Here is a 25,238-nt window from a genome sequence, read left to right on the forward strand (position 1 = left end):
ACATGGCACTTGATGGATGAGATGATTTGAAGTTTTTGACAACAGCTTTTTGTGGTGGGGGAAAAAAAAAGAGTTTTTTCAGCAAGTTGCAGATAAATGAGCAGAGTTTGCTCGAGTGCAGGGAATGCAGAAAGCAACAGAGTCAGGGATTCGTGAGGGGAATGGAAAATGCAAGGGACTGGTTTTAAAATTAAGGTGTAGAGACAGAGCAAATCTGGTCTTCAAATCCTTTAGTGTTTGTCAGGGGGAATGGGATGGGAGAGGAGAGGAGAGGAGAGGAGAGGAGAGGAGAGGAGGAGAGCTCATTTCATCCTTCCAGTACTTTAAGATGGCTTGTAAAACAGAGGTAGAGTGACTTTTTCCTCAGTGATAGGAGAAGGGGAAATGGTTTTAAGCTAAAAGAGGAGAGATTCAGATTAGATATTAGGAAGAAACTCTTCCCTGGGAGGGTGGTGAGGCCCTGGCCAGGTTGGACAGGCCTTGGAGCAGCCTGGGATGGTGGAATATGTCCCTGCCCACGGCAGGGGGTGGGAGGAGATGACTTTTGAGGTCCCTCCCAACCCAAACCATTCCACGATTCCATGATTCCATGACTGCAGCACTGCCCACGTTGACAGCTGTAAGAGAGTCCCACAGTAGGATTTGTTCCCTGAGCAGGAACCCCCTGCTCTCCTCATCACCTGTCCCATGGGATGCTGAGGGTGACATGCAGCAGGGCCTGGTGAAATAAATCTGGTTTTAAATGAAATGCAAAGGATTGCAGGAGGCTGTGAGAGTCCTGGCCAGCTGATGGTCACTGAGGACAAGTAAATCAGACAGAAAAATCAGCATCTTTATGCAGGGTGGGGTGGAGCCAGGAGTTTCTCGTGGAACCAGTAGGAATTCTCACCATAGGTGTGTCCAAGAGTGACATTTAGGGTGGAAGAAGCCCGTCAGTGAAACCTCTAGCACAGAAATTGTTATGCCACAGGAGGACCATGAGGAAAGGACACAAAGGACAGCTGAAAAAGGAGAAGATAATAGGGTGACTTCATATAAGTATTCCAGGGGTGATGCAAGGAACGTATTAATGTCATCAAAATATTGGCACTGGGTTGAAAATCTGAAAACCAATGTTCAGATGTTTCATGGTCTGTTAAATCACATGATGAAAGGCATTTTGAACAACAACAAAAAAAAGATTTTATATGAATGAGCATTGTTCTCCATGAAAACAGACCAACACCAAATGGAATTATCACAACAGAGTGGAAAGTAGCAAATAATAATAAAAATAATAAATCCTGCCATGAGATTTTCACAGCCTAATTATTCAGAGGGTTAGGCACTAATGGCCTGAGACATCCCCATCACAGGGAACACAAGTAGTCAGGAGAAATGTGATTGCAGATAAGTGGCCTGAATTACGAATAATGACAAATAAGAAATATATTTTACAGTTCTTTCATACCCCCTATCTGTGACTCTCAAAGAACTTAATGAATCCATGTGACCCTTTTGGTAGCAGAAGATTTTGGTCACCTTAATATGCTGCATTTGTGAATTAATTAGGCAAAATATCCAATGATCCCTCAATTTCTGGCTATTAAGCACTTTGCCCTCCATAATCTTCATTCCACTGTTCCCTGACCTTGGACTTGAAACTTCTGGAAGGACCTGACAAAACCTCAGGTTCTGGCAGGTTTTCAGAGCAATGGCTGAAGCATTTTCATGTCATTTATGAGAGTCTGGGAAGTTGTTTAGGATTTTCTGCTTTACTCACAGAAGAAGATAATGGGAAGTTTGTCACCATGCTGCAGGGTCCAGGTTCAGATCCCTACACCTGACTCAAGTCTAGAAAACTATTCTACATTTTCCTTTTTGGAAGCTGGACAACTACAGCCTTTACTGCTTCACATTTTGCAGATGTACTCTGCTTGTTGTGGGGAGTCTCAGAAACAGCTGACACCAGATATCACAATGGTGATTGATCTGATACATTCATTTCCTTGATAACCCAGGTGTTTTCCGTGGAAGGGTAAAGAAAAAAAAAAAATCTCTGACCTAAAGTAATAAGCTAATAGACTTCGTGTTCTGACTTTAGAGAAAGGGGGGAAAGAGATGAGGAATTCATAAATATATTTATGCTTCCAATCCACTCCAAATGATTAAACTCCCTCAGGTTTGTAAGAAAAAAAGACAGTGCAAAGGAATTGTTGGATTTCCTGGTAAGCAAATCATTCATTAATAAAGAACACTTCATTGTGGATAGAAACACCTCTGTTTGATTCTTTACAACACAGAAGCCTCATCAACTTCCTGGCATGGAATATTGGAAAGGTCAAGATTAGCATTAATCATATTTTGGAATGCTGATAAAGGGTGTTCTAGCTGCTAGCCAAAAAAACAAAATTAAAAAAAAAAAAAGAAACAAGACTTCTTCTTACATATTCCCATCACATTATTCAAAGCAAGAGAAGAACAATTTCCAACTGATTTGGAAACAGCCAACCTGATCCTGTGCTGATTGGCAAGCAGTTATTATTGCTCTTCATTATTTGTACACGGTAGCCTGAGGATGCGCCGGCGTGATAAACACTGGGTGCACATTCTGGAATGGAAAGTTCCTTCCCTAACTAATCAGAGCAAAGCTGGGAGGAGAGGGAAGAAGTGGAGGGGTGAAGTGACTTGCTCAAGGTTACTCCACAGGCCAGCACCAGATGCGGCAGCACCATCCCAGTCTGTACCAAACACATCCAACAGGCACATCCTTGGATTTCAGGTGGAGGAGCTGAGCTCCCCTCTGGACACACCCCCTCACTTGACATCACACCGTAGTATTTGTAAATTTATGTCTCTGCTGTGCCATCCTGCTTTGTCCCTGACAAAGACACCACGCAGTGCCAGAAGAAGGAGCTGCTGGAGCTTTGTCACAACCATCCACACTCAAGATGTTATTGAAGGCAGCACCATTTCAAGACCTGAAATACTTCACCTTCTATACAGAGCTCAAATTCCAGCAGTTCTGTATCATTTATCAGAAAACATGTCTTGCTTGGGACAGGTTCCTGGTCCAGACTGGCTCCCAGTGCTCTGCAGTACTGGAACCTCATGGGATGGACACAGGTTTTGGGGTCAGAGCAATGCTTACTTGTGATGTTAGGAAAAGCATGAGAGCTCTCAAAAGAGAGAGCAGAGCACCAGGAAATCCAGATGGGGCACAGGGAAAGCTCAGGACTTGGCTGATGGTGGTCCCAGGAGACCCACTGTCCCCACAGCCATTGACAGCACAGCAACTCCCAAATCCAGGGGTGTTGTCACCTGTGCGTGTCATCACTGAATCTCTGCCTTTCCTCATGGCTGCCTTTCGGGATGGCTGTTGTATCCATAACAAAAGCCATTCCTGGGTGATACGAGCATCCTGCACCGCTCACAACAGTGATAGTTTCAAAGGTTTGCATTAACAATTAATGGAAATCACACATTCACCAGAGCTGCCCTAATTCCTCTGCCCCGGCTCCCAGGACATGGCTTTTCCTCTTAATCCTTCTGGAGAGGCCCCTCTGCAATAGTGGCAGTATTTGTGCGAAGTCATGGGGAGAATTGGTCATCACCTGCAAAGGAAAATTGGTGCAAAAGGAACTGTTTTCACTGGGAAGTGGTGGTTCTTCCTGCCCCACCTGACTGAAGCTGGGAAATCCTCAGAGAGGGAGAATGAGGCAGTGCTGGCTTCTCCCATGTCTGGGTTCCTGAGCAAAGGGGAGAAACAGAATCTGGGGAGACTTGGAAAGGTGATTTCACTGTAAAGTCCACCCCCCATCAGCATCTCGGCACTTCTCCAGGTACTCTGTCCATGCAGCTGAATTACAGAATTAGACTGAGAGAATTGGGTTTGTTCAGCCTGGAGAAGAGAAACAAGTTGACAAGAAGGATGGAGAGAGACTATTTACAAGAGCCTGGAGTGACAGAACAAGGGGGAGAAGCTTCAAAATGAACAAGAGTTGGTTTAGATTGGATATTAGGAATAAAAGTCTTTACTGTGAGGGTGGTGAAGCTGTGGCACAGGGTTCCCAGAGAAGCTGCCCCTGGATCCCTGGAAGTGTCCAAGGCCAGGTTGGATGGGTTTTGGAGCAACCTGGGATAGTGGAAGGTGTCCCTGCCCATGGCAGGGGTGCAACTGGGTGATCCTTAAGAAATGCAAGGTTCAAAAAAATTATCACTTTCTCCTTCTACTTTTAGCCTCAGCAAGCTGTGTGTGTGTGTCTCCTGCCTCTGCTCCCAAAGCCTGGCCACTCCACAGAGCTCCACAGTCAGCTGTCACCTTGTGGCTCTATGGAGACACGGGTCATGTTCCTCCTCTCCCATGACGGAGACAGCCAGGCACTTTGTTTCCCTCTTATTTCAATGCTGACTTACCCGGGGAGCACGATAACCAGATGTTTTAATTCTGGATAAATTACTCCTTCCTGCTAGAATTGCTAAAAGGAAAAAAAAAAAAAAAAAAAAAAAAAAAAAAAAAAAAAAAAAAAAAAAAAAAAAAAAAAAAAAAAAAAAAAAAAAAAAAAAAAAAAAAAGCAAGCCTGGAGGGGGAAAACACAGCACAGCTTGTTCAGAGCTGCTTCAAGGAAAGCTGGAATTCTGGGTAATGGTTTTCAGGGAAGCAGTGCAGGCATGAGGGGGCTGGGGGGGACCCTAAACAACCTCTCTGCTCTGCTGAACAGAAGGAGAATAGGGGAGAGCAGCAACCAAGATGCCAAAGTGACGATAATGTATACGGCTGCTCGGCAAGAGGCGAGCGCTGTGACTCATGTAGTGTCAAGGTAAATACAGAAGTTGCTCTGCGTGTGCATTTGTTGCCTGTGGGGCTCTTTTACAAAGGAAATTAGACAGCTCTGTGGCTGGAATCACGGCGGGGGGGTGCCCAGCGCTGATGTATTGACAGGTCGTTCGGGAGGACGCAGAGGCTGCTCAGCTTTGCTGCCCATTTCCATTTTTCAGAGAGGGGTGTTACTTGGGCTATCCCAGCCGGCTCGGGCCAGGCAGTGGGACCATCCCTGCTCCCGAAAGGGGCTCCGAGTGCCTCTGTTCGCTGCTCCAGGGGTATGTAAATCACTCCCCGCTGAGCCTGACCTGTGCAGGATGCAGGATGTGCTCCTGCTCTCGCGGAGGTCACTGAGCCGTTCAGTTGGGAACCGCAGGAGATGATGCTCTTGCTCCTGAAAGTTTGGGGTTCACTTCCCAGCAAATGGAGAGACGGCAAAGCTTGAAAAATGAAAAATATTCCTCTTACTCAACACTGTGGGAGGCTTCAGCCCTGGGGCAAAGCCCTGCCTTTGGAACGTGACTGGAGTGCCTGAATCAGGAGCGCTGGTGTCCTGTTAACTCTCAATGCTCAATAAAGGCAGGGAGCTGTTCCAGAGATGGTTGAAGCATCTTCTCAGAGCGTTTTGCTCTCTCCAATGCCACCAGAGCATCTCAGGGCAGGGTTTCTGCTCATGCCAGGCTGACAAACTGGCTGTTAGAGCAGCACTGAATATGTTTCATGACCTCCATCCTGGATCCCCGGGAAAGGAGGCTGTTAGGCTGTCCATGCCGGCATCGCTCTTTGGAAAGAATGTAATTTGCTGCAGAGCAGTAATGGGAAACAGATGAGCTATATAACCCAGTAGGCCATTTATGCTTCATTTCTGCAAATGCAGGCTGGAACATACGGTTGTATTTATGTTTGGGGTGTGCAGAAGGGAAAAAAATACCCCTAAAACCTAAACCCCTGTTCTTTATCACTTGATTGGCCTGGACACTCTGAGTATAAACATTACACCGTGGAGACAAGAGGGCAAAATTTCTTAATGTCCTGTAGTGTCTAGACCAAAAGCAATAAAGGCCCATGCTGTCCTGTGCACCTCATTGTAATCACATTATTCAGGGGAGAACCTGTCAGATGGGCTGAAAAATGGAAGTTTCACCTTTTTAAAACTAATTTGATAACTTCATTACCCCATGAGACAGGGAAGTGATTGGAGCCAAGGCATATACTAATGTCTTGTTGAATGCTCTTTGATTTTATTTTTTTTTACAGCCCCTGGAATCAGTCAGGAGTTCTGCATTATCTCATTATAATTGTCCCAGGAGAGGTACTTCGATAATTTTTATTACCAATGGGAATGAAAATGTATGTTTTATTTGGTAATTTCATAATAATGGCTCCAACTCCGTAACAAACTCTCAGTGAGCTGAACCCTGGTCCATCATTATGCACTTGCTCTGGAAACACGGAATAAGACAGCAAGTGCATTCACACTGGGAACAGGAGCTGGCAAGTCCCTTTCCCATCATTTTAAACAGCAGCAGGGGCAAAAAAAAAATGTTGAGAGGAATAACCACAACAGTGGCAAGTGGCCTATTCACTGCAGTGAAGTCAGGTCCAGCTTCCAAGACCTCTCTCAGCCTTGCCTTCCATATTTTCCTCTCCCTAGAGGATGGTATCTTAGCTCCAGAAGCGCTGATGTCAGCCCAAATTTTAGCAACTCTTGACAGGTCACTTTCACTTGTTCCCTCTGTGATTTAAAATTTTTCTCAGCCCCCAGGCTGTGCCATAGCTCGAAATGGGGTTGAAGGCACCTTCCAGCCTCCTTGCTGGCCTCAGGAGCAACCTCAGGTGGACCTTCATGAACCATGGAACCTCCATGAACCCTCAAGAACATTCATGCTACATCCCTGGAAGTGTCCAAGGCCAGGTTGGACGGGGCTTGGAACAACCTGGGGTAGTGGAAGGTGTCTCTTGGAACTGGAATTGGAACGAGATGATCTCCAAAGTCCCTCCCAACCCAAACCATTCTGTGATTCCACAATCTCCAGCTTGGTGCTTGGATCAAACTCCAGTAAATACAACCTCCTGAGTATTGCTGGATCAGCATGAAGAAGATGAAGAGAAGGTAAAGATTCGTGAACTCCACAGCATTGTCCTGTGGCATTTTGGGGCTGACCAGAAGCAAAGGTCATCCACATGGCCTGTAGCAAAGCCCAGGTACTCCCAGGAACTGCAAAAAGCAACTCACAGAGGAGAAGTCAAATCAAGGGCTTCTAAAGACAAAGATTACAGCAATTCTCAAACCCCTTAATCCACCTGCTGGAGACATGCAGAACATATTGGAGAGGCATCGCTCCGTGCTGCTGCATGCTTGCACTGTGCCCCAGGCATCTGCTGTTAGCCATTTCTGGAGGCAGGAAGCTTTGTCTGACCCTCCACAGCCCATCTTATGCTCGTATCACTCATGGAACAGCACAGTTTTCAATCTGATAGCTCAGTGTCTGTCTGCTCCTTCTGCAGTGCCAGGCTGCTGCAAGCTTGGAGACCCTGCTCGAAGCCTGGGAGCCACGGACTCAAAATCTCCCTGCCTCCAGTCACTGCCTTTATTATCATTCCGTGTGTTCCTCATGACAGAAATTCCATGGTATGGTTGCCCCCAAAGCAATTTGTATGCTACGACTCAAAAAGAGCCCCAGGCAAGAGCTGGCCTGATTTAAGAGAGTGAAAAAAAATTAAATATCCGAGTCTATCGAGAGCAGTTGTCTTCTAGATCCAGAGATCGCTTCCCCCAGATTTTCTTTATTCACACTCTGCTGAAGGTTACAACCTCTCTGGGAAGAATCAATTCTCTCATTGCTTGGCTTGTTGCAGACAAAAATACATTTTTAGTAAAGATATACTGATTAAGTCCATTCAATTTCCCTGATGCAGGTTAGGATAACCTCACCGGAGAGCTGTCAGCTGATAAACAGAGAAATATGCTACATGAGACAGCAGTCGATTTTAAAGAACAATATAATATAATATAATATAATATAATATAATATAATATAAACAGGCTGGAAAAGAGCCCATGCTCAAGCAGGGCCAAATAGATCAGATTGCTCAGAGCTTGTCTACCTGAGTTTTGAATGTCTCCAAGGATGGGGAGCCAACAACCTCTCTGGGAAGCCCATTTCAGTGATTCAACAGTCACAGGGTGACTTTGTTTTGCCATTACATCCAATAAGAGTTTCCCATGTGCATCACCTCTGGTTCTTCCAGGGCCACACTGGATATTGGAGATGGCAACATGATGCCACCAAGCCTTCTCTTGTGCATGCTGAGCACACCCAGCTCTCAGCCATTGCCACACCATGTGCTCCAGGATCCTGAACCTCTTGGTGACACTTTGCAGGGCTCACTCCTGAATGCTCCAGGCTTTGTTGTTTTGGGAAGTGCAGAACAGGACATGGCATTCCAGAAGTGGTGTCACGACTGCTGCTTCAGAGGTGAGGAGTCCCTTCTCTCAACCTCCTGGTGAACACTTCCCTGAGCACAGTTTGCCACGAGGATGCACTGCTGACTCGTGTGCTGCCAAAACCCCCAGCTCCTCCTCCACAAAGCTGCTTCCCAGCCAGCTGGCACCAACCCACCTCACTGCACAGGGTTATCGAGTGCTAGATGCAGCATTTTAATCATGGCTTGAGTGGTAAGAGCAGCTAAGAGCTCTTACATTTCTTTAAGTTCTCTTAATTAAGGGCTAATTTAGCTTCCAAAGCTTTGCGTCATCTCTTGAGATTACCTAATGAGCAGCGTGGCTTGAAGCACAGTGATGCCACCAGGCCCCACTTCAGACCCACAGAGCTCACATTAAGTGTTGAGGAAACTGCTAATGCACTTCAGGGGAGGTTTTCCCACCCAGCTTCCAGGGGGATAGCTCAGGGAATGAGGTCCCTGAGACAGGACATGATTTTCATCCATTCCAAGCCATGAAGAGGCACCAATATTCTCCCAAATTGTCTTCCAAAAAGCAGCAAATTTTCACATGGTTGCTGCCCAGCAGACTGGGTTCCAGCACACAGATGTACTGCTGGCTCAAACAGCCAGAAGTGTCAGGGCTGGGGTGAATTGCAAATTGATTGAATGGAGGGTACATTTAAAAAAAAAAAGATTCCAGAAGTTACAAATTCATTCACTGGGTCAAGAAAAAGCTTTGTGCTTATTCAGTCTCTGCCATCCAAGCTCTCTGTAAATGTTTACAAACCAACGACTGATGCTGTCCATGTTTCGAGGTGTTCCACATTCCTGCTATTTACCAAGGAAAAGAATCTAAGCCACAGGAAAGCATAAAAGCATAATATGTCCACAGAAATGTTAATGTGTGGTACCTTGTTTCATCTTGAGCACCAAGTACTCACCTACCTGCAGAAAGGTTCTCTGGCATAATTACAGAGTTGTCTTTCTTCAACAATTTATTAATGCAGCTATGTGAAGAACCAAGGTCAGTGTTTGTGGATTTTACTGGATAACAAACAAACCTGAGAATCCAGAGGACTGTTAACCCAAGAGTGGAGGAGGTTTTGAGTTATTAGAAACCCACTGCTTATATCTCCTTCCCTTTGCCTGACGTGGCACATCTCCCAAATAATCTCAGCTTTAAATTATATCCTGAGTTTATTAACCATGACATCAGAGAGAAAACTACCCACTATCATCTTTTTCCTTCCTAAGGCTGAAGATTTCTGCCAAGTCATCTCAAAGTCTCTTCTTTTCTATTAAAAATAAACTCCACTGCATTAACTCTACTCCATTAACCTTTCCTCTTGGTTAAAGGTTTCTAAGCCACTCCAGAAGCTGCTGCTTCCTCTGGTTTCATCCTGCATTTATTGTGAAGTGAGAATCAGAAACAAGAGGAAAGGACAGGGATTGACAGGGTTTTTCAAAATTCATCAGGAAATGCAAAATTTTACAACCACTCGGGCAAATTCTCAGAGCTATGCCAGGATTCTTCCTCATCAGGAAAAGGAGTTGCAACTCTGCTAGAAGAATGCAATAAATGGAAATAAAGACAGGTAGCCATCAGCCAGACCATCCCAGCCCTGCAAATCAACAAGGGTCAACCTCAAACACCCATCACGGGTTGAGGTTCAGCTCCATCAGATGCTGTTTATGCCAGTCTCACACAATTCCATTCTTCCAAGTCTTTTCTCAGTGTAAAGGGAAAATCTGGTCATTGCTCCTTGTGAGCCAAGGAATTTTAATGCCATAACTGTCTTTAGGGTTGGGGTTAATGCATGGTGTAGAAAGAGCAGCTGGTTTTCTCTGGGTGGGTTCAGTCCCTTAATGAGCTGTTAATTACAGAACATGACAATTCCAGCCCAGATCTGGCCTGACCAGTGCATCTGGAGAACAACCAGATTCTGAGACTTGTACTTTATAGGTTTGCAGTAGGCTGGTGGTGATGTCTTTTCCTGGTCTTAAAATCAAGAGTCAAACACGGGTAGAAGGGGAAAAGGGATTTTACCTTGGTATCTATTTTAAGGATCCTTAGGTGCACACTTCCAGGTCATATGCATCGAAATGCACCCCACCGAATATATCCCCCCCCAAAAGATCTGGTTAGCATTATAGGTTTTACTAATTAGCATATCTATCAAAGATTCCCCAATTAGAAGTTTGAATGAGCCCCCCTCCCCAAGGAGCCTTCCCCTGGATGGTTCTATCTTAGTTTACAGAATGTGTTCTGGAGAGGACCTTGGGGTCTGGGGCACACTGATCCCTAAGCTACGAAGCTTCTAAAATGTTTGGTCTCTTAGCTTGACAAACAAGTCCAAGCATGTAGGCAAAAAGCACTAAGAATACAGAAGTTGTAAAAAAGGTATAACGGGTATGAAAGAAAAGGCAAAAAATCTTTATGGCATCAGTGGATTTAACAATGGCAAATTAGCAATCCCAATACCTCTGTGCCGTTCTGAGACCACTTGACAATGATAATGGGAAATCTCATGGAATCCTCCTTTGGTTTATGGACAGAACTAAGGAGTAGGAGTCACTTCACTTGTGAATCCTTTCGCTTCAGTAAGGAAGTAAAAGAATTCATGAGGTCTGATGCTGCACAAATATCACTGTCCCTGAACAAATCACGTGAAGGAAAGTTTTTCAAATTACTCCATATTTATGACCAGGAGGGTTTGTCTCACAGGTGGTATGGGTTCAACTGCTTTGAGAATCAAATTTCAGGTTTCTCTAAGAGCTTAGAAAGCTGAACCTCAGGTCTCCATTAATACAAAAAAGGCAAAGTGATTTTCCTTTCCTCTTTATCTATAAACCTTTCTTGCCTGCCTGAGTTCCACTTCAGTCTTAGGGCTGTGCTCCTCTTTCACTTTGTGTGTGAAGAGCAGCTCCCACAGTCTCAACCAGGACTTTTCTGCACATTTGATTCAGTTGGTTCAAACACACCTGAACTTGCCAGAACCTCTCACACGTGCAACATCTGAGGTATGATTTCACATCAGGACAGCCACTTCTCAGTTTTGACCACTGAATGCAACAGAAGCTCATTTCACCTCTCTTTGCAGAAAGCAGAAAGAAAAACCCTTAATTTCTCCTCTGAGGTACAAGATTTTGCCACACACAAACATTTACCAGTGCTTTACAGCTTTGCAGGAGGGCTCAGAGTCATTATCATGCAATGTCTTGCTGCATCACTAATGGGTCCTCACTGTGAGACCGCCTGTGCCGACCCAGGAGACAAAAATCTCTGCTCCTGGTGGCTCTTTGAATCCCTCCTTGGTGATTAACTCAGCCCCCAGCTCTCCACAGCTGCAGCCCTGCTGACAGAGCCCTGCCATGGAAGCTCATTTTGGAAATATTATTGAGGTTTAAGATCAAGCCCCAGCAGTTAGTTTGCTGTCCAAAGCCATGGAGAGACTCCATTTGATTGAATGGGAATTTGTTATATTCGTTTCAGCGGCACGGGCTCCCTAAAGTGATGATCTCTGTTTTGCCAACAAAGAGGAAGACGTCAATAGACTTTTGGGTCAGGAGCTGTCCTTTGACACAAAGAAAGTGAAAGTTCTGCCGGAAAGTTAATCTTTTTCTCAGTTCTTTGGAAAATGAAAGTAACGTGTTTTGACTTGCATTGTGATTGATATTTTTTTCCTCATTAGTTCCTAATCTCTGTTAAGTGCTGGGATTCTTCTGTGATAACTCTTGAAGAAATCAATGGCTTGGGGTTTGGGTTATGGAGTGGTTGTCTCTTGTGGCTTGAGAGCATCTCCCCCTGGTAAGGACTGGAAGATAACTTTAGGTTTAGAGATCTTCTAGAAATGAAACAGCATTTTGGAATGGTTGGGAATTTGCAGAAATAAAAGGCAGCAGCAGAGGCATCTCTTTAAATGGCTCAGCAGGAAGGCTCACAGCTCATGGCTCACAGTGGTTAAAATTTCTTCTCTCCATTCTGAATCAGGGGTCATGTCTGAAAGAAGAATGCAGTGACTGGGAATCTTCTTCCGTTCCCTTAAGTTCTTGTGTGAAATATTTTACCCCCCTCAAGTCCAGTCACCAAATTTCTCCCAACCAGCCTGAGGGAATAAATTTCACGTCTTCTTTCAATGGTCTTTGCTGGTGTTACCTTTTAAATTAACAGCTGGGAAACAAGAAAGTCTTTCTGGTTTATTAGCAGAAGCCTGACCTAAATATTCATTTGAGCACAGAGCAATGAATCCTCATGTAAAGAACCCTTCAGAAAGCAGCCTGGGACAAAGACAGACAGAGAGAACAGGCAGCATCCTCATTTCCCTGAGAAAAGTGCCAGAACCCTTCAGAAAGCAGCCTGGGACAGAGACAGACAGAGAGCACAGGCAGCATCCTCATTTCCCTGAGAAAAGTGCCACCTACAGAGACTTCCTATCATCACTGCTGAAAACCAGGCCATGCCATTTATGCTATTGCAGTGATTAATAAAGTTGAAAATTCCCCAGCAAGGCTCCCTTTTTTAAGGTCAGCTGCTGTGAAGATCACTCTGCCTCCAGAAGAAGAACTAAGGAGAGTGTTCCCAGACAAGGCCAGCAAAGCTCATCTGCCCATGTTTGGTTTCCAGCCCAACCCTCACCAGAATGGCACCTCTCAGCTCCGTGTGAAAAAGTCAAGGATCCCACGGATTTAGGTGGCAAAATGTTATGAAATTGCCCAGGTAGCATTAAAGTGACTCAGTGACCTGGGAGTGGGAGCGATGGTGTCAACATGCCCTGGGCACAAGCCCATACCTGCTTCCCACACACTGGGAGTCTAAAGGAAAGGAGACAGAGCTGCTTCTCAATCCAAAAACAGTGAAATTGAAAAGGTTGAAAATTATATCCCGGGCTTTCCATGCATACCTGCAGTCCAAGCCAACTTCTCTACCTTCCCTACCTCTGATCCTTGCTGAGAATCACGGAATTACTGAATATTTTAGGTTGAAAGGGACCTCAAAGATCATCCAGTCCCACCCCCTGCCATGAGCAGGGACACCTCCCACTATCCACTAAGCCCCATCCAGCCTGGTCTTGGACACTTCCACAGATGGACCATCCACAACCTCTCTGGGAAACAACTTCCTCAGGCAAAGGTTTGCATCCTGAGCTTGGACATGCCAGTAAAGGGTTTGAAGCTGTTGTTGCCTCTTGGAAAGAAAAGATTTCAAGGATATTCTGCAGCAGTCTGACAGAACACTGCAGGGACAACTCGCTCACAGCTACAGAGCGTTGGTGATCTATATTTCATGCTTCTGATACTCTCTTCAAACAACTGACACGCTCATTTTCTGACTCCCACAAATAATTATTTCAGTTTGGATTCAGCCATTTTCTCCCCCTCTAGCTTACAACAACAGTTCTAGAATCGTGTCAAATTCACAGAAACCTGTAAATTATAAATTACAGGGTGGTAACAGTGCACATGTCCATCAGTGCCAGTGGGGTCCTTCTTTAGTTTCAGTTTGTTTTCTTAACTTTTCTAAGAGATTCTTTGCCACCTTTGCAGACACATTCACAGGAATTTGGGAAATAGAAGGATGAAGGTTTTACCCAGGGGAAAGTTGGTCCCTCCAGATTATATTGAGAAGGTTTTGGTGAATTCAGACAACTTGATGGAGTTTATGCTGAGTTAATGCTTCCCATTATAGACCAGGAAGGCGGTGCCAGAATATTTATCAGTGCCCCACATTGATGATAAGAATGTAATTACCAGAAGAAAAGTTCAGACGTCTTTCCATTGTTTTCAGTGTTGGTAGTGGGAAACATCTGATCTTAAAAACCACTTAAAACAATTTAAGCATTTTGTTTGTTTGCTTTAGCTTTTCTTCATGTTCTTTCTCGAATTTTATATTTTGCAACACTTAAAGTTTTTAAACATCTCCATTTTTGCAGAAGTTCTCAATTAGCAAACTTTAATTTCACTTTCTTGTTTGGTTGGTTGGGATTTTTTTTAAACTTAACTGTTTCCAACACCAGGAAGGGTTTGAGGGAAGACTTGGAAAGGAAAAACCTAATACAATAAAAAATTTTGAAAGGGTGTGGGAAGTTGAGACAACATTACTCCTTGTGCTGAGCAGGAAGCAGAAGATTGAGGAAGGAAAAAACAGTCCTTATTATGAAGCTGAAATAATTTTGAAATGTAAAAGCTTTCCGCAATAGGCTTCAGAAGTCTTTGATTTGAAAGGTCATTTTTGTTTCACCAAAAACAGTGGAAAAGAAAGGTGTTAATGGGATAGACAGACAGAGCTGATTTGGACTTTATACACACAGTGTCCTACAGATTTTGCTGAAGCAAATAAGTCTCTGCCCTTGGGAAAACCAGGCTTTCCAATATAAGACAGGAAAACAAACCATGGAATCGCAATGAGCCAAACTCTCCTGTTGGGTTTCCTTACTGATTTATTTTGCAATGAGCTGACTTCTGACTCCAGTATTTTATCAGGCAAAACAGTAGGGTGGCACCACTTTTCCTGTGCCTGAAATCCCAGATTATAGCAGAGAAATATGACGGCATCTCACTGTAGTCAGTGCTGTGTGATCCCCGAGGAAACTCAGCCTTTCTCCCTAATGAGTGGCCTCACAAAGTCAAGGAAGATACAGCCAAGAGACAAATCTACTGCTGCAAAATCTCTTTGTCTGGGTCTGAGAGCTCCAGGAGGCAAAATAAAGAAGGTATTCTTGTTCTCCATTCTGTAACATCTCTGAAAATCAGACCCCATGGGCAGCACACGCTCCCCCAGGCCTGGTCCTAATTTCCCACCCAGGAGCTTCAGAGGGACCAAGGAAATGCCCAATGCCTTAATGTGAGGTGCTTGGGTTTGAGAGTGTTGCCTGTTTTCCTCCCTCCTGGAAGACAACCAATGTTCCTAAGCTCCCCTAAACCCGTGTTTCCAAACTCCCTTAAAGGGCGGCGGTGAAAAAGAGGCAGGGCAGCCTTAAATCTCTGATTTTTTAAGGGATGATTTCTCAGTTGTCTCTGCATCTTCCTTTCAAAGAGCTGTGAAACTCCCTGGCTGAATTTATCCAAATATCATGAAGCATCTTACAGGTTTGGAGGAGAAGGAGCAATCGGGCAGAGGAGAGGCTGATAAAGAAGTGTTTGGTTCACTCCAAATGAAGTCACACAGTTCTTCTGGAAACCGAACTCCCCTTCTGGTGTCATGGGACTGCTTGTTTTTAATGAGAAAAGTGAGATTCATCCACAGGGCACTGCTCACACTTTTGTGTTGGGCCGAATGCCCACCCCTCCTCCCACCTCACTTTTATTTTGCAAGCTCTTCACTCTAAGTACCCTGGTAGATTTATGGATGAATATTATTGCAATACACTGCTGCTTCTTATCTATTCATCATCCCTTTTCTGAGACTTATCTGGGGATTTAAAGTCTCCTTGATTGCAATGATCTTCAGGAATTAAGGGTATAAAGGAGATCCTAAAGTCCCGTATGCCTTCTAGGTATTTTTGGATCTCAGGCTAAAAAAAGGAGTAAATATCAATTATGCCAAAGAAAAATGTATCATTAACTCTTCAAAGTCCACCCGGGCTTTGTTCATGTGGAGTAGAAATTTATAATAATAATCTGTATAATTTATAATACCAGGAGCTTGCAGGAAGTTTTGGTGATGTGTGGCTCAGATAATGAAAGATTAAAAGAGAGCGGTTGGAACCTGTGTGGAAGTGACAAGAAGGAGTTTGGCCACACCTCTGTGGGAGGCAATAATGCACAGCCATGAATTCTGGCTGACCCTTCATGTGCCAATTTTCATGACTGCAGCTCTGCACATCCCCCTGACAGCTGCCACATCCCTGATTTCTGGATTTCAGACCACGACTTTCAGCATCATCCTCATCATCCAAGCACTGGGATGGAGCAAGAAGAGCATCATGTCCTATGCTCACTGTCTTGACAAAAAGGAAAAGGATCTGCTTGATCAGGTTTGAGAACTGTGAGTGATTCCTGCCCTTCCTAGTCCTTCAGCCCCTAATTTAGACCCACAAAATTCCCCTTGCCCCATACATTTGAAAGGATCTCAGCATGCAAGACAACCCAACAACATCATCATTTCTCCTTCCTTGTTCCAGCACAGATGTTCTGCCTCTGTGTGCAGAACACGGGCACATCTGGGATGCACTTGTGGAGAAGGAAACAAGCAGACCCACAACTGCTGGAGCTGGTTCTGGATATGAGGGTGGAAGGGACTGTTTCCCTGATTAAATCAGTGGGGAAACTCCATCTGAGCAAAGCCTGAGCTGGAATGGAAATACCAAACATCTGGTTATCACTTCTTTTAGTTATATCCCTGCTCCTTTCTTCCCCCTAGGGAAAAACAAATAATAACAGAACCAAAACAACCAATAACCTCAGGTTTAACACAAGGAGATAGAGAGTTCATCACTCCTGCCAGATGCCTCGGTGACAGGGTCAGAGATGAGCAGACTCACTCTCAGCCTAAGCAGAGAGGGAACATTTGCTTTCTGAGTTGACAGGGCCTGGAATTCCATAAAAGACCATATGCTCAGGCAGCCACGGTACAAGACACACGACTTTTGTTTGGAGGTGTCTCTAATTCCTCTCTCTCACACCTTTTTCCCCTCTTGCTTAATCCAGAAAAATAACATCACCAAAGATTTTTTTCCCCCTACAAGCAGACTGAGTCAGCCAGTTCGCATTAAGACAATAATTAGTAAACTCTGTACATTAGTAATGTACATTAGGTCTGCTAGAAGGGCTTGCCCCTGGAAAACGCTCCAAAAATACTGGGAATACAAACACTTTAATGCGAGGGAGAGGTCTTGTGACAGTCCCACACGCAAAAGGAAAATGTTATTGGGAGAGGGGTTGATGGCTTTCCAAAGAGGGCTGGTTACAGGTGGGGACTCAGCGGGGTTAATTACTGTGCAGGTGTTGGGGCTGAGGAAGAACAATGGGTTTGGCACTCAAGGCACCTGAATGCTGTGGAGAAACATGGCTCCCAGTCCTGATTTCATGAAAGGCACCAGTCTGGGAACAAAGCATTTTGTAGAGTAAAGGTGGATCCTCTCATGCTTTCCAATCCTTGCAAAGTCGCCCCTGGGAAGACACGAGGCAGAGTGCATCATTCCCTGAAATAAACCCCTCCCAATTTAAACAAGCATTTTCACATGCCTCTCTCTCCAGTCTTCCCAGAACTGCGAAGAAGCCAACACTTCCCTGAAATCCTGAAGGCACCATTAGTTTGAACTCCAGGTTATGAAAGACCAGGAACCCATCTCCTGGTTCTGAACCATGCTAAGACACAATGACCAGCAATGAGTTAGACTGTGAAGCTGCAGGAATCTGTGGTCACTTCCCCACATGGCTTCAGTTTCTCAGTGTAACCTTGAACAGGCTTGAAAAAAAAAAAAGGGGGGGATAAAAGACCCCCTGTACCTGTTTTATTTATTTAGGCAGTTGTCTCCAGCTGTCTCTTCCTGGAAGGACAAACACCTTTCACACCGTGCTCCCAGACCCAGCCAAGCCTCAGTCCACCACCAAAGCATGAGGTTAACAGGAGGGAAAGATGAGGCTGCTGCCAGTGTGGACTATGATACTCCAGCTCATCACACCTAATCCTTATCACTCCTTACTAAAAGCTTCCAGGTTTCCCTGTAGGGTGGATTTTTCTTTCCCCTCAGGGACACCTCGTTACATTTCTTTTTTTTCCTCCCTGCACTGCTAAAGGTTTCTTTACAATAAGGTCAGGAAAGAAGAGGATTTTTAGCTATTGCTTACTTTACAGACCATTTCTCATCCTTCCTAGTGCTCCTGGTAATACTTACTGAGAGACAAAGCCATTCATCTTTGCACATTCCCAGCCAAGTGTGGTTTGAAGCAGTTCACTTGCACTGTCAGAAGAGATATTACTCGCTATAAAAAGCTGCCTTATTCCCTCAAGTTGCCGTACTCAACGCGTGACCCTTTTTTGCTGAGAGATTGGCACGATGATTGCTTACTTCTAGTCACCTGGAACTCTTCTGTCTGCAAGACATTTCATTGAAAATCACATTGTACCAGTCAATCACCCTCCCACCACCATATGTTGCCGTAGCAGGAGGGAGCCTGGCGAGCCTGTTCATAGTGCCTGTGAAACTGCAGCTTGGGTCACCTCACGAGAAACATCACCTGGCTCTGCAGAGGGGTGGCGGGAGCAGCTGGGACAACTTGTCTTGGATGCTTTTCCCTGTAAACTTCACAGTTGTTCTTCTCCGTCCTGTCCCCAGGCAGATCCTTTCTGGCTCACGCTTGATATCTGAAACAGGGAAAGTTTTTTGTGGTCATTTCCACTTGGGAAATTTCGGAGGTGGTGGGACAGTAAACAGATTGGTTGTTGGTCCTGAAGCTGGGTGAGCACTCACGCTGAGCCCAGCAAACAGAAATGGTGAAGCCCAGTGAGCACCTCAGCCCACTTTGGAGCAGGAAAGAGAAAAGCAGAATGTGGGGTGTCCACAAGCTGCCCAAGGAACATCTCCCACCAGGCCAGGATAAGGTTGGAGCACTGGGAAGACCTGTGGCAGCCCTGAGGTCCTGGAAAGAAGAACTGCCACACCAAGTTATGTGTGCCTGTTCTTCAGAGAGGAGAGATGCTTTCTGCAATATTTCTGTCACACAGGAGGTTTATAATAAACCCACTCAGTTTATCTCCAAGACAGCTTGAACATGACAGCAATTCTCCCTGCCTTGACGCAGATTGCAAAGGTGTTGGTGGGGCCCTCCTGCTTCAGATATCAATCCCTGAAACCAGGACAGCTTCCCCATCACACCCTGCAGGGATGGGGTCCTGCAGGGCTGGCTCTAGGGACAGCTCTTGGTTTGCTGTGGTCACTACAGAAACAATTTGTAAGAAAGCCCATGATCTTTACAAGGTGAGTAGAAATCATAATTTTTTCCACAGGGCACGTAGTTTAGGTAAATCCACACACCTTTATAATTCCTTATTTAGTTTAGCTCAGGTTTAAGGAAGAAACCATAAATATCCACTAACCAGGGTTCTAGATATGGTAATATGTGAGAATCCTGCCTGAATCCCGCCACAGCCTCAGCTGAATAAGTCTTGTTGCTCCCCATGCTTTTTTACCTGCTCTTTTCTCCCCTCTATCCTCTGAGATCCCCCTTCCCATTTAAATTCCTGCAGATGCTTTTACCTCTTGGCTGGGGATCACCTGCTCAGTCCTACCCTCTTGCCTGCATCACCTCTTGCCCTGAGGCTGTTCCTGAGCCTTGACAGAGAGCAGCCACCTCTGGAGAAGCTGGAACCCAGCCTGGAGACAGCCACAGCCAGTGTTTCCCTGCTGGCTCTACCTGCACAGTCACAGGGAGGACTGACAGCCTTGGCCACATGCAAATCACGACTGCACATGCATGTACAAGGAGCCTGAGCAGGCAAGTAATTACCCGCAGGAGGGAGCAGGGATTTATTTCTGTGCCCAGAGAAGATGGATCTGAGTACCCATGGGCTTTGGGAGGATTTAATAAGTCCTCCTTGCTCTAGGAATGCATGCCCTGGGCAGCCAGCAGTAATTTGAGCTGAGCAGTCACGCAGGCAGAGTGACCTGATTGCTGACTTGCCAGGGCTGGTGCACAGACATTGTCACACTGGGGCTGTGCTCCCAAATAAAACAGGCCAGGGATCATCTCCTGGGCCAGGGAGCACAGCTCTCATCCATATAACTGAACTGGTTTTCCCCACACCAGAATCAGGCAGCCTTGCCATCCCAGCTGAGGGGATGCTCTTAGCCTGTGTTATCCCTCAAGATACGGAACGTGGCAGTGCTCAGCAGATTTCGGTCAAAACCAGCGCTGTAAACAGAGCAATGCTCTGACCCTGTTCAGCTGGCTGCTTTAGGAACTGCTCCAGTGAACTCTGTCCTGTTCTCCTGCTCATCCTCATCTGGCTGCCCCAGCCCTGGGCTGTCCTTGGCTACAGAGCTCCAGCTGTGTCCCCAGATGTGCCTGGAGCTGCATCTCTCATTTCAGCACCACTGCCTTTGGGGGATGGAGCACACTTGGAGAGAGCAGCCTCAGATCTGAGCAAACCTTATTTTTTACTGATCTCTAGACAGGTCAGACCTTGAAAAGATCTTCAGACATCAGGGAGTCAGCAGCCAAGTCCTGTTATGCTGCAGTCAAAAGGTGTGACCCTTTCCTGCCTTGTAAGAGCAACAAGTTCCCCAAAAACCTTTTCCTGATCAATTTGACTTGGGGGAACACAGCATCTTTACCATGTCCTTCCCTTTAAATTCCACTGAGCCCCTTACTTGGACTGTCTGGAGTTGGGTCACCTGCCACCAGCCCCTCCTGCTCCCCAGAGAGGTGTGTCCAGTGTCCTGCTGCCAGCAGGAAGCACAGCTCACATCTCAGTTCTGCTATCGACTCTCTGACAAAGCTTGGGAAAACAAATCCTTTCCTCCTGCTTTGCCTACCTTAATTCCTAAGAAAAGCCTTTCTGTGAGGCACCCACAGCCTTTGGTTACTCTGCAAATAGCACCCAGCACCCAGTTTTGGTGCTTGGAGACTCCCCCACTGGATTTTGTGCCTAAGGGTTCTCTGCCAACTTTCTGTTATCAGCTTTTCTTGACTGACATTATTTGGGAGTTGGTTAATTTTGGGGAAGGTTTTGTTGGTTTTTTCCCCATATGTTTGCAGTGAATTTTGTTTCCCGGTTCTGAAACCCACATAAAAATTAGCAATCCCAATTCTTATTCTCCTGCATCCTTCTCATTCCAGTTTTGGTCTCACTTCTAGGCTTTCCAAAGGGAAATAAGGAAAACATTTCCATGATACCAAAAGCAGCTGCATCACCCTCACACTTGTTGGTAGGATAGTGCAAACAGACCTGAGTAGCAATGCTTAGAGAGATTGGGGTCTGAAGTCCCTCAAGGACAAGGGAAGCTGTCTCAGGTGTCTTCTCTCACATCTGCTACAGAAAAATTGAGCCAAAGCTCAAAATTTGGCCACTCCCTGCATTAACTGCTCAAATACTGCAGTAAAAATGCACAAATAGGTCCATCAGGTGGATTTTGTACTCACACCCTAAGTCTGTGCTATGTGTGAGTCTCTTTAAGTTACAGATGATCTTTGGGGCTGGACTTGGGAAGATCAGGGAAGGGAGAGAGCAGCATTACCTGAAGGTGGCAGCTCAAAGAGCCTCTCACCCAGCAGTGTGAATCCATCCCACCCCTCTAACCTTCCTGCCCGGGAGACGCCAGAGCCTGGCCCCGAGCAGGGCAGCAACTGCAGAGGCACATTTACTATTTATTGCTTTCCCAAGAAATGAAAATATTATTAATGAGTGTAATTTATAAGCAGGGGGAGCAGACAAAACCAGGCTTACAGCAAGCTGCTGTGCACTGCCTGGGGAGGGCCGGGGAGGAAGCGGTGGGTAGATACTGCCTATTGTGTCTGGCTTGCAAGGTTACTTGTTCTGATAGAGCTTCATTTCACATCTATCTTGGAAAACAAATTCCCTTTCAGGCCTTTTCATAATGAAGAATAAAGAGGCTATTGTTACAGGAAGTTAATTGTGCTTTTAAGCCATTTTCTGCAGCCTCTCCACATCACTTTGGAGCAGCCGGTGAGCTCGGGCTGCTGGAGAAGGGGTGATGCCGCCTCCCCTGTACACCTGTGGCTACCAACAGACAGATCTGTTTGCCCAGCACTGAAAAATCACCATCTGTGGCAACTCTCAGTGTTGCTTCAGCAAGCTGCCTTGATTTTTTTCCCCAGGTTTATAGGCGAGGTTTTTGTTATTGCCACAGCACAGGAGTTCATGCTCTCCATGGATCCATGGAGACACGGTCTGCAGGGAGCCTGTGTGCTGCTGCAGACAGGTGAACTTCCACTCCAGCTAACACGAAAAAAAGATTTTTTCTCCTTTATTTACCCAAATTCATGCACCATTTGGCCTGCTCTGAAAGACACGTAATGGTTAAAAAACTTACTGTGCTTGATTTTCTTTCCTGAAATTCCATTATATTCTTTAGCATTAGTTGAGCTGAATTATATTTAGAAATGTTTCAGCCACGTTAGAGTGGTTTTAAGACAATTTAGACTCAGGAAATGTTACCCAGAGGGAATACAGGAGAAGCAATCATTAAGGATGCTTGTCATTAGACTTTTAACCTTCGTGCTTTCCCTGTCTCTCCCTACCAGGCAGCTCCAGCAAGGATCATTCTTTCTACAGCTCATTCATTTATCTCTATCTTTCTGCTCTCACTGAAGTCAAACATCAATTAATGCTATTAAAGCAGAGCTGCTATGTAGGTATCTTCAACAGAAGCATCTTCTCCCTGCTGTCTTTTTCCCTTTTCTCTGTCTCTTAAAACCCCAGCAGTGTTGCCTGCTGAATTTTCCCAAACCACATCAGGCAGCCTGGGTGTGTTTCGCTGTTCCTGACCTGGTGTGGCAGGGCAGGCTGCAGCCAGCAGAGCCAACAGGCCATCTGCCAACTCCAACAGCCTGGCCAGCATCCCAAACTAAGGGCCATGTCCCTCAACATCAAAAGACTGCCTTAAAATTGACTAAATAAAGATTCAAAGTGATAACATGGGCTTCTTTTATTTGCATCCTAGATTTTCACCATTAGGCTATGCTAGGACAAATATTTTCTGGCTTCTAGAGACAGGGCAGGACAGACCATGAATCATGGATAAAGCCTAAAAATCTCTGTCAATTTGAAAAAAAAAAAATAGCAGGGTTTTTTTTCTTGTAATGCAAGGATTATCCCTGAATCACAGGGAACTTCAGGACAAAAGAACAAGTCTTGAAATACAAGAAAGCCAATGATGACAATAACAAGCACATACTGATAGGGAGATACATGTGCTTGATTTTTCTTCTTGCTTTGTTTCTCTCCTGCACCATTACCATCAGCAAGTGGCCAGGGGGTGTGAGCACTCCCCACATCATCCCCTGGCAGCACAGATTCTTCTTCCCCTTAATGTGTGATCCAAAAAATGCTCTGGCTGCCAAGAAGTGTATTTTAGGACTGGCTGGCCAGGTCAAATGGGTGCCAATTCACCTGAGGTTCTCCATGAGTTTTGGAAAAGTCCATCTCTTGTGAGACTGAAATGGTTCATGGCTTACACGTTGCTAAAATCATGGAAGGGCTTTTGCCCACTGTAGCAAACTGCAAAGAAGCCGCTGCTCCTCCGCGGACACCCTTGTCCAGTCCTCCCAGGTCTAGGGAGAAGAATGTGACACTGGAAGAGACACTGGGATGCTGGTGGCTCAAAGGTTCAGGGGAAGCTGCCGAGGTGCAAAGCACCCACCTAGGGGTGAGCACAGCCCAGCTCAGGCTGCAGCTGGTGTTGGACCAGATAAGGAAAGAGGCAAACCCTGGGAGGAGGGAACTTTGTCTCTTTGTCCTTATCAAGTGAACTCAGCTGTGATAACTCCCCTGCCCAGGCAGTGCCAGGACATCCACACAGAGCCTGAAGGTGCTGATGCTGCTGATGGGCCATGATGGGACATAGTGGAGCTGGAGTGCAACTGGGCTGATGCAAGAGGCAGCTGTGTTGCCTTTGAAGGTGTCAAAGCTTCCCAAAGTGTCCTCTGATCCACAACATTCCATCATCCAGGTGTCCCTGACCCACAAGTTTCCATCATCCAGTGGGAAACTCCCACCCCAGGGGAGGTACCTGGGTGATCCCACCTGAACCTGAGTGAATATAAACCCAGCAGAGGTTATGTTCTGGGGATTTCCATCAACATCTGGTTGATTCAGTCTCTAGTGACAACTTTGACCAACAGACATTGAAATTGCAACAACCAAGGCTCGTTACAGAGTCTGCACGTGGTGGGATCTTTCTACTCTCATCTTTTCCTTCTCTTTCTTATGCATTTTCTTAAGTGATATTTTTAGGCTTTTATAGTTCATATTACTGTAGATAATAACAGCCAAAATGGCCACACACTTGCTTTCCTCTGTAAGCAAATTGTTCTAAAATAAGCCCTACATTAATATATTTACAAACACTGCTTATTCAGTGTTTTTTCCCTCTAGTCCACCCTGAGGGATCTATTAACAAGAACTTGGGTTACTCTGATCTTCTGTAAACTTCTCCAAGCATTTCTACAATGCTGTGATTGTCATTCTTCTTCCTCTTCTTGTGAGATCCAAAAAATGCATTGGTTTCCAAGAAGAGTATTTCAGGTCTGGCAGGTCAGGTTGAACGTCAGTTTGACATCTGGTGTCAAAGCAGGGGTTTTCCATGTGTTTTGGAAGAGTCCAACTGAGTCTTTCAGGCCTTTCCAATCACTTCTGGTCTCTGAGTGGTGTTCAAGCCCATAAACATGACTCAGCTGGAGCTGTCACCTCAAAACTGGCATTTGTTTAAAGCTCAAAGGTGGGTTTTTTCTGTGCTCTGGTTCCTCTGTCATGTCCAGAGAGTCTCAGGTGTTATTCTGACCCCTCTGCACTCTGGTGTTGTCTCACATCTACTCCAGCCTGCAGCCAGTCCAGAGGGGGACGTGTGACAGAGGAACCTTCCATGATCCAGGTACCACAGTCACTGAGCATCATCTTCCCAGGAAATCTTTGTGCCAGGCTCTCCATCCCAACAGATATTTATTCCTACCAAGCTCTTGCCCCAACAGCTTTCCATTCCTCTTCCCAAATCCCATTTGTGGAGCAGTGAAGAGCAAGTCGAGCATGTGTCTTCAATATTTTTATTTGGGAGCTGCAGCAGGAAGAGAAACAGGAAGTGGCTGAAATTTCCCTGCTGAGATTTAGTTCAAATTTAACCAGCTCTGCTAGAGAAAGGTCTCCATTATAGGAGAGGATGGATCTGTATCAAGATGAGAGCTACAAATTATATTTATTCCCTGCCATTCTGCAGGTGGATGATTTTGGAGCTAAGGCACGGGCCCTGTGCATTTCTCATCTCTTCTATCAAAAATATAGAAAAATCCTTTATGGCTTTTCCAACACAGAGTT

The 25,238-nt window shown here is 45.4% G+C and overlaps 1 long non-coding RNA gene across 1 annotated transcript in view; it reads right to left on the reverse strand.

Moving 5' to 3' along the window:
• LOC108445141 overlaps nt 1-25,238 on the reverse strand; it is a 32,371-nt gene that overhangs the window by 5,179 nt on the left and 1,954 nt on the right. The window contains exon 2 of the long non-coding RNA XR_001859892.1: nt 18,428-18,554. This is a non-coding gene — a long non-coding RNA (uncharacterized LOC108445141). The remainder of the gene's footprint in view (nt 1-18,427; nt 18,555-25,238) is intronic.

The sequence above is a fragment of the Corvus brachyrhynchos genome, unplaced genomic scaffold, assembly GCF_000691975.1.
Source record: "Corvus brachyrhynchos isolate BGI_N302 unplaced genomic scaffold, ASM69197v1 scaffold182, whole genome shotgun sequence".
NCBI lineage: Eukaryota > Metazoa > Chordata > Aves > Passeriformes > Corvidae > Corvus > Corvus brachyrhynchos.